General features: G+C 43.4%; 1 non-coding gene across 1 annotated transcript; it reads right to left on the bottom strand.

The window, feature by feature from the left end:
- Positions 1-544: 544 nt before the first annotated feature.
- Positions 545-651, bottom strand: LOC133813166 (small nucleolar RNA R71). Its single transcript, XR_009884205.1, has one exon. It is a non-coding gene; the product is annotated as a small nucleolar RNA R71 (small nucleolar RNA).
- Between the last annotated feature and the right edge of the window lie 7884 nt (positions 652-8535).

Consider the following 8535-nt stretch of genomic DNA (forward strand, 5'->3'; position numbering starts at 1 on the left):
TTTCAGGTGACCTATTTTTATGCGAAAATACTAGTACCTGTTGATCCTGAGATTGAGAAGACCTACAAAAGAGAAAGAAAATAGAAAAGACTGGAAAAGATGGCCCATAACATCAATAATGTCACTAATAACAATCTAAATCAGGGTAATGCAGGGAACGCTGCAGCTGAGGCAGACTTACCCTTTAGGGACTATGTACTCCATACTATTACAGGGGTACATTCTAGTATTTGCCCACCTACTATGGAGGCAAACAATTTTTGAGATCAAGCCTTCGATTATCCAAATGGTTCAAAATTGTGTTCAATTTGGGGGGCTACCTAATGAGGATTTGAACCTCGATATTACCAACTATTTGGAGTTATGTGCTACTTTCAAAATGAATGGTGTCAGTAATGATGCCATCCATTTGAGGCTATTTCAATTTTCATTGAGAGATAGGGCTACAAGTTGGTTGATTTCGCTGCAAGCCAATTCCATTCTGACATGGGAATATCTTGCTCAAAAATTTCTTGCTAAGTATTTTCCTCCTGCTAAATCAGCACGGATTAGAGGTGAAATAAATAATTTTTGTCAATTTGATGGGGAATCATTATATGATGCTTTGGAGAGGTTTAAAGAGATGCTGCAAAAATTTCCACATCATGGTATAGTGAAATGGATGTTGGTGTACACTTTCTATAATGGACTGAGGGGAAACACAAGGACTATTATAGATGCAACAGCGGGTGGACCATTTATGAGCAAAAGCGCTAACGAAGCTTACAAACTTTTAGAGTAGATGGCCATGAATAATTATAATTGACCATCTGAGTGAGAAAATAAGAAGGTGGCATGAGTTCTAGAAGTTGATCCTATTGCTATGCTCACTGCTCAAATTTCTTCGCTAACAAAACAAATGCAGCAACAAAACAACATTTCAGGTCAAGTGATGCAACTACAATCTGCTTCTATCAGTTGTGAGACATGTGGAGGCCCTCATCATTTTCAGCAATGTCCAGCGATGAGTTCTTATTCAGTAGATGATATCCCACTTGAAAAGGTTCAAGCCATTGGTAATTTCCCAAGGCAACCGAATAACAACCAATACCCTAACACTTATACTCTAGCATATAAGAACCATCTGAATTTGTCGTGGAGTAATATTTAAGGGGACCAACCACAATATCATCCAAATCCACCTCAATATCCTCCAAATAGACCATCTTATGGGCTAAATCCAAGACCCTTTTATGATACTCAAAGGCCACAAATGCCACAACATCAACAACCACCACCTCAAATGACTAAACCAGAGGTATCCGCTGATTCATTGAGCCAATTTATGATAGAAACCATATCCTTTATTCGGAGCTTAGAAACACAAGTTGGCCAACTTGCAAAGTTAATGGGATCGTAATCAAGGGGCTTTACCTAGTTCAACTGTGGTGAATCCCAAGGAGCAATGTCAAGCTGTCACTTTGAGGAGTGGGACTAAGTATGAGGGACAGTAGAAAACAAGGGTAAGAAGATTGAAGATCAACCTGTAACTAGTCCAGCACAAGAAGAGGTTACTAAAGAACTTCCAAAGAAAGAAAAGCCAAAATACACCGAGCCTACACAAAAGATTCCTTATCCTCAAAGGTTTTGAAAGGCTAATCTTGACAAACAATTTTCAAAATTTTTGGATATCTTTCGAAAACTACACATTAACATCCCTTTTGCAGAGGCCTTATGTAGCCACCCAAATTTGCTAATAAGGCTTGGGGCCTTGATTAGCGTGCCTGGAGGGTAATAATTGATATATTGTACAAATATGTGAATTTAATGAATATGTAATTATAAGTGCATGTTTAGGTGATTAAATATGCATGTGGGCCCCATTTGGCTGTTAGGGGCATATTTGTAATTTTAGCCCGTTGGGGGCATAAATTTTATATTTATGTGTATTATGATTGATACCACGTGTGAGTGGTGATATAATTGTGGTGCATAGTCTGAGACGGTCCTAGAGAGCTGTTTAGCTAGAAAGTCACAACGGGGTTAAATACCCGACTCAGGAGAAGCTTAGGGGTATTTTGGGAATATTATAAAGTGTTTGGGAATTATTGAGTAGCGATTAGTAATTCAGTAATGGTTTAGACGTGTCGGGATTAAACGGGAATTTTTAGGCATACTCGAGGACTTAGCGGGATGTGTTAAAAGACTTAATCGCCCTTGGTGTTATATGAGGATTTAGTTTAGCTTAAGGGGCAATTAGGTCATTTTGGCAGTTGGTTATACTTAGTTAAGTGCTGGGAAATACTAGAACATTTTGGCAAAAGCAGAGGAAAGGAAAAGAAGAGAATTTCTTAACTCTCTCATATTCGGCTCTCTCTCTTTCCCTCTCTTTGGTGGTTGAGAGCTTGAAGAATCTTGAGGATTTTAGACTAAGGAATTGAAGAATTTTACTTGCTGTGGCTAGAGGAATCAGTTCAAGGGTGTGATTAACACAGAGGTAAGGTTTCATCCCTGATTTTCTTTAAGTTTCCAAGCATGTTTTTGAGAGGTTGAGAATGAAAGTTGAAAGCTGGATTTGTGGATTGTTATTGTGAGAATTTTTCTTGGGAATCAAAGGGGTTTAGCTTGGAGTTGGAATTGGAGGAAGTTCAAGGTCGAATTCTTGTTTAAGGTAAGAATTCCATGCATTTCTGAGGTTTATATTCTAAACTGGTTTAAGTTTTCTTGTTTGTGGTTTAAGTTTGATAAAGTTTTAAACCACTAGGTGATTTATGGATATATATACTGGATATTTGAGCTTGTTGTTGTTGTTTTTGGGTTACCATACTGCTCATTAGGGGTTTTAAGTTGAATTGGGACTTGGGTGTACTTGGGTGTTGATTTGGAAGAGTTTTGGCTCGGGAGAAATGTGGGGAAAAACCTAGTTTTCTGGGTTCGCGTATGAGCGCTGCGACCCTATTCTTCCATGTCGCGGCGCTTGGTTGAATCAAGGCATGGGGACCATTCTGGGCGCCGCGGCCCCTAAAGGGTTGTACCGCAGCACTAGGCCAATTTCTGGGAAGGGAAAAAATGTGTTTTTGGGGTTTTGGCTCAAGGGGCTCGGGGGACACTTCCGTTACCTTGTGGGGGGAAACGGGAGGTCCCAAGAGCACGGGACTGGTTCTGGGAGAAGATTATGAATTCATTAGTAATAAGAGTGCTATGTATGTGTTGTGACTAAGTTTTCAGCAAGGCTCAGGTTAGGGGACCGTGCTCGAGATTTCGGTGCTCAAGAAGCTTGAAACACAGGTAAGAAAACCGTTGTACCCATAGAGCAGGGCGAGGACACATAGTTGTGTTGCAGGGCACGACCCTATATGATTATGTGCAGGGCATAGCCCATTGATTATGTTAATACATGTTTAAGTGTTTGTTTAATTATGCTATGAATGCATATATGTGAATGATCGACAAGAGCCGGAACGGTGAAGGTCGAGAACGGCAAGGGTCGGGAACGGTGAAGGCTGAGAACGGCAAGGGGGCCGGGAGCAGCGTTTAGCACGCGGAGTACGAGTTGCCAGAATAAGACCCTAAAGGAAACCTGGGATATCCTTACGGTGTAGACCGTGAACCTAGGGCCTGGTAAAGTGCCTGGGACGGCATGGCCGTATGTGTTTAGCCTGTTGGCAGATTTGTTGTATGCTGAGTGATTGATATGCATACGTTATCTATTTGTGTGGAGTTTTCTTGCTGGGCTTCGGCTCATGGGTGCTCTGTGGTGCAAGTAAGGGCAAGGGTAAAGCCGACCAACCATGATTATGGAGAGCGTGAGGTGACGCATACATGTCCGGTCTGCCTGGCTATCACGGCAGGGGTATTTTTTGGGAGATGCTTTGTACTGAATCCTATTTTGTCGTGTAGTCGGCTTTAAACATATTTTGAGTTGTAAATATTTATAAACAGTATTTTGGGATCCCGAATATAAAACACTTTTAATTTTCAATGGATGAGTATATTTTCAAATTATGTGATTTTAGTACAGTTTAGTTACACTTTTGACCTAATTCTTGATTAGCAAGTTAAACGCACATTTTAAACTCACTTGGTAACGACTCTAAGGTAGTAGGGCGTTACAACTTGGTATCAGAGCGAGCCAAGGTTTATGGTTCCTGGAGATTGACCGAACATGTACGCTCGCTGTCAGTGACAAGCTCGACTCAAGGTTGGTTGGTAATAATTGATTTGTGTGCCTGATTATGTGCTTAAATGCCCTGTTTGACTACTTATTTCATATAGAGCATGATGAATGAGTTAACATATGCATGATGCCAGGGCATGGCCCGTTGAGTGTTATATGTTATTTGTGTTATGTGGATTGTTGGTTACGATTGTCTAGTGTGATTGGGAGTAGGTTTTGGATGTTGGTATCATGCCTGAAAAGCGACGTCGTTGATTGAAGGCATATTGTTGTGATGCCTCGACAATCATCGAGACTCCGCGGTAGCAAAGCCGAGGATGACGACAAGGGTCATGACCCTCCACCTGCCCCACAGAATTGGCAACAGATGTTTGTCGAAATGGAAGCAAGATTGCAACGAATAGAGGAAGAACTTCGATAGTTGAGGCAGCAGGCCCCTCCACAGGTCACTGGATTTCCGGTTTAGTAGGTTGTGGCGCCAGTGCGTGTTCAGCCTGCTATGGAGAACAGGTGGGAACCTTTGTATGAAAGGTTCAAGAAGCAGCATCCTCCCACCTTTGAGGGTGGACCAAACCCACTACAGGTAGAGCAGTGGATGAATATGGTTTCCTCCATCCTATATTTTATGAGGGTTGAAGGGAACGAGAGGGTAGCTTGTACCAGCTACATGTTGAGAGAAGATGACTGCATCTAGTGAGATGTAGTGGTTTAGAGAAGGAATGTGGCAGTTATGACTTGGGAAGAATTCAGGAACATCTTTAACTAGAAATATTACAGTGTTGCAGTCCGAGCTCCGAAGGTTGACGAGTTCATCAACCTAACTCAGAACCAGTTGACCGTTACTGAGTATGCTCTGAAATTTGACCGGTTGGTGAAGTTCGTGCCGGATTTGGTGCCGACAGATGCAGCAAGAAGGGATAGATTTTTGCGGGGATTGAATGTTATGAACACCCGCGATGTAAAGATCACCTTGGATCCAGAGACTACTACCTATGCTCAGGTTGTAGACAAGGCCCTTACAGCTGAGGGGGCTGAGGATCAGATTTGGAGGAAGAGCACTATTAGGCGCAATGCTAGCAGGACAGTGCCTCCTTTTACTGGATCTAGTCGGGGTAGTGGCCCCAGTGAACAGAAGAGAAAGGCCCCCGATTCTTTTGTTCCTCATAGCTCGGATAGGAGGGCACGGGGTACTTTTGGCGGCCGTCAGGGTGGAGGTGACAACTGGAGGAGTTTTCCAATATGTCCCTGGTGCAGACAATGACAACAGGGTGAGTGCAGGATCAGGGCCTGCTTTATCTGTGGGAGCGACAATCATCTGAAAAAGGACTATCCACAGGCCAGAAAAGAGGAGCCGAAACAGGGAGACAGCCTCGCTCCTGCCAGAGTATTTACTTTGACTCAGACTGAGGCGGAGGCTAGCCCCTCAGTCGTGACAGGTCATATTTCTAGTGCTGGTTCATCTTTTACTGCATTGATTGATTCGGGAGCTACCCATTCATTTGTGTCTGCTATAGTGATAGAACAGCTGTGTAGACCTAGTGATTTGTATGCTAGGGGTTTTCAGACTTTGTTGCCAACTAGGGAAATGGTAGTCTCTAGGAGATGGATTAGAGCTTTACCAGTAGAAATAGATGGTAGGGAGTTGTCTATTGATCTGATTCAGCTTGCGATGGATGACTTCGATATGACCCTAGGGATGGATTGGTTATCGAAGTATGGGGCGACAATTGACTGAAAGCGCAAGATGGTGTCTTTTGAACCAGAAGGGGAGGTACCATTTGTATTTGTGGGGGAAGTTGACGTACCAGGAGTACCTGATGATTTCAGCACTGAAGGTTAGAGACCTGATGCAGGAAGGTTGTATAGGATTCCTAGCGAATGTTGTGGATACCTCTAGGGTTGTGTCGGTTGGACTGGGGAAGACTAGAATGGTATGTGAGTTTCTAGATTTATTTCCAGTAGATCTGCCAGGGTTGCCGCCACAGTGGGAAATTGAGTTTGTTATAGAGTTGGCACCAGGGGCGAAGCCAGTATCTAGGGCACCTTACAGAATGGCTCCGGCAGAGTTGAAGATTCAGTTACAGGAGTTACTGGATTTGGGGTTCATTAGACTGAGTTTCTCGCCATGGGGTGCTCCGGTGTTGTTTGTCAAGAAGAAGGATGGATCTCTTAGGATGTGTATTGACTACAGGGAGCTGAACAAGTTGACCATTAAGAATAAGTATCCACTGCCTAGGATCGACGATTTATTTGACCAGCTACAAGGAAGTACAGTGTTTTCCAAGATTGATCTCCGGTCAGGTTACCATCAGTTAAGGATTAAAGAAGAGGACATACCAAAGACCGCTTTCCGCACGAGGTATGGACATTATGAATTTCTGGTTATGTCCTTTGGATTAACCAATGCCCCAGCAGCATTTATGGATATGATGAACAGGTTTTTCAAGGACTATTTGGACAAGTTCGTAATTGTGTTTATTGATGACATTCTGGTGTATTCTTGGTCAGAGACAGAGCACGAGCAGCATCTGCGTTAGGTATTGCAGCGGTTGAGGGAGCATAGGTTATATGCTAAGTTCAGCAAGTATGAGTTCTTGTTACCGCAAGTTACGTTTCTAGGCCATATTGTCAGTAAGGAGGGAATTCTGGTTGACCTAAGTAAGATTGAGGCTGTGAGAGATTGGCCTAGACTGAGCAACGTTCCAGAAGTTAGAAGTTTTCTGGGATTGGCAGGATATTATCGGCAGTTTGTTGAGGGGTTCTCCAGGATAGCTACACCATTGAAAGAATTGACAAAGAAGAAGACAAAGTATGTTTGGACAGACAGATGTGATAACAGTTTCAAAGAGTTGAAGCGGCGACTGATCACCGCGCCAGTGTTGAGTTTGCCGACAGATAATGAGAAGTTTGTGGTTTATTGTGATGCTTCCAGACAGGGTTTAGGGTGTGTCCTGGTGCAAGCTGGTAAAGTGATAGCCTACGCATCAAGACAGTTGAAGGAGTATGTGCAGAGATATCCCACGCATGATCTGAAATTGGCAGTAGTGGTATTCACACTCAAGATTTGGAGACATTATTTATATGGTGAGAAGTGTGAGATATACACCAACCATAAGAGTTTGAAGTACTTCTTTACTCAGAAGGATTTGAACATGCATCAAAGGTGGTGGCTAAAGTTGGTTAAGGATTATGATTGTGATATCCTATACCATCCTAGGAAGGCTACTGTAGTGGCTGATGCATTGAGTCGGAAGGGCCCAGGACAGTTGTTCAGTTCGAGACAGATATCTGATAAGCTAGCAGAGGAGATGACTAGAACGAGTATAGAATTGGTGGTTGGTAGCCAACATCACTCTTCAGTCTACACTCCTTGAGAGGATCAAGGAGGCACAGGGGAAGGATTCCTAATTGAGTGGTCACAGGGAGAATGTCTTAGTCAGAGCGGCTAAGGACTTCTCTATCTCGGATATGGGGTTACTGAAGTAAAAAGGTCGAATTTGTGTTCCGATGGATTCTGATATCCGTTGAGAGATCTTGGATGAATCGCATACCACTCCTTATTCCTTACATCCAGATACGACGAAGATGTACCAAGATCTGAGAGCTTTGTATTGGTGGTTGGGCATGAAGAGGGATGTTGTGGATTATGTGGCCAAGTGCTTAACTTGTCAGCGAGTCAAGGCTGAACATCAGAGGCCAGCAAGGTTGCTGCAACCTCTAGGGATTCCAGAGTGGAAGTGGGAAGATATTACCATGGACTTCATGGTTCGTTTGCCAAAGACCGTGGGACAGCATGACTCAGTGTGGGTGATTGTGGATAGGTATATCAAGCTTGCCCACTTTTTACCTGTCAGGACGACTTATACTATGGAACAGTATGTCGAGTTATATGTGAAGGAAATTGTTCGACTTCATGGGGCTCCGAGGTCGATTGTATCTGACAGGGACTCCACCTTCACCTCCAAGTTTTGAGAGAGTCTGCAAAAGGCTATGGGCACGCAGTTACGGTTTAGTACCGCTTATCATCCTCAGACAGATGGATAGTCTGAGAGGACAATTCAGATACTGGAGGACATGCTACGAGCCTATGTGCTAGATTTTGGGGGATCTTGGAGCAAGTATCTCCCTTTGATTGAGTTCTCGTACAATAACAGTTATCAGGCGACTATCGGAGTGGCTCCGTATGAGATGCTTTATGGGAGAAAGTTCAGGTCACCAATCCATTGGGATGAGATGGGTGAAAGGAGATATTTGGGTCATGAAATGGTTCAGAGGACCAATGAGGTGATTGAGAAGATTAGATCTCGAATGCTCGCCTCCCAAAGTCGCCAGAAGAGTTACTCGGACCTGAAACGTAGGAGCATAGAATTTCAGGTCGG

Source organism: Humulus lupulus, chromosome 1 (genome assembly GCF_963169125.1).
Source record: "Humulus lupulus chromosome 1, drHumLupu1.1, whole genome shotgun sequence".
NCBI lineage: Eukaryota > Viridiplantae > Streptophyta > Magnoliopsida > Rosales > Cannabaceae > Humulus > Humulus lupulus.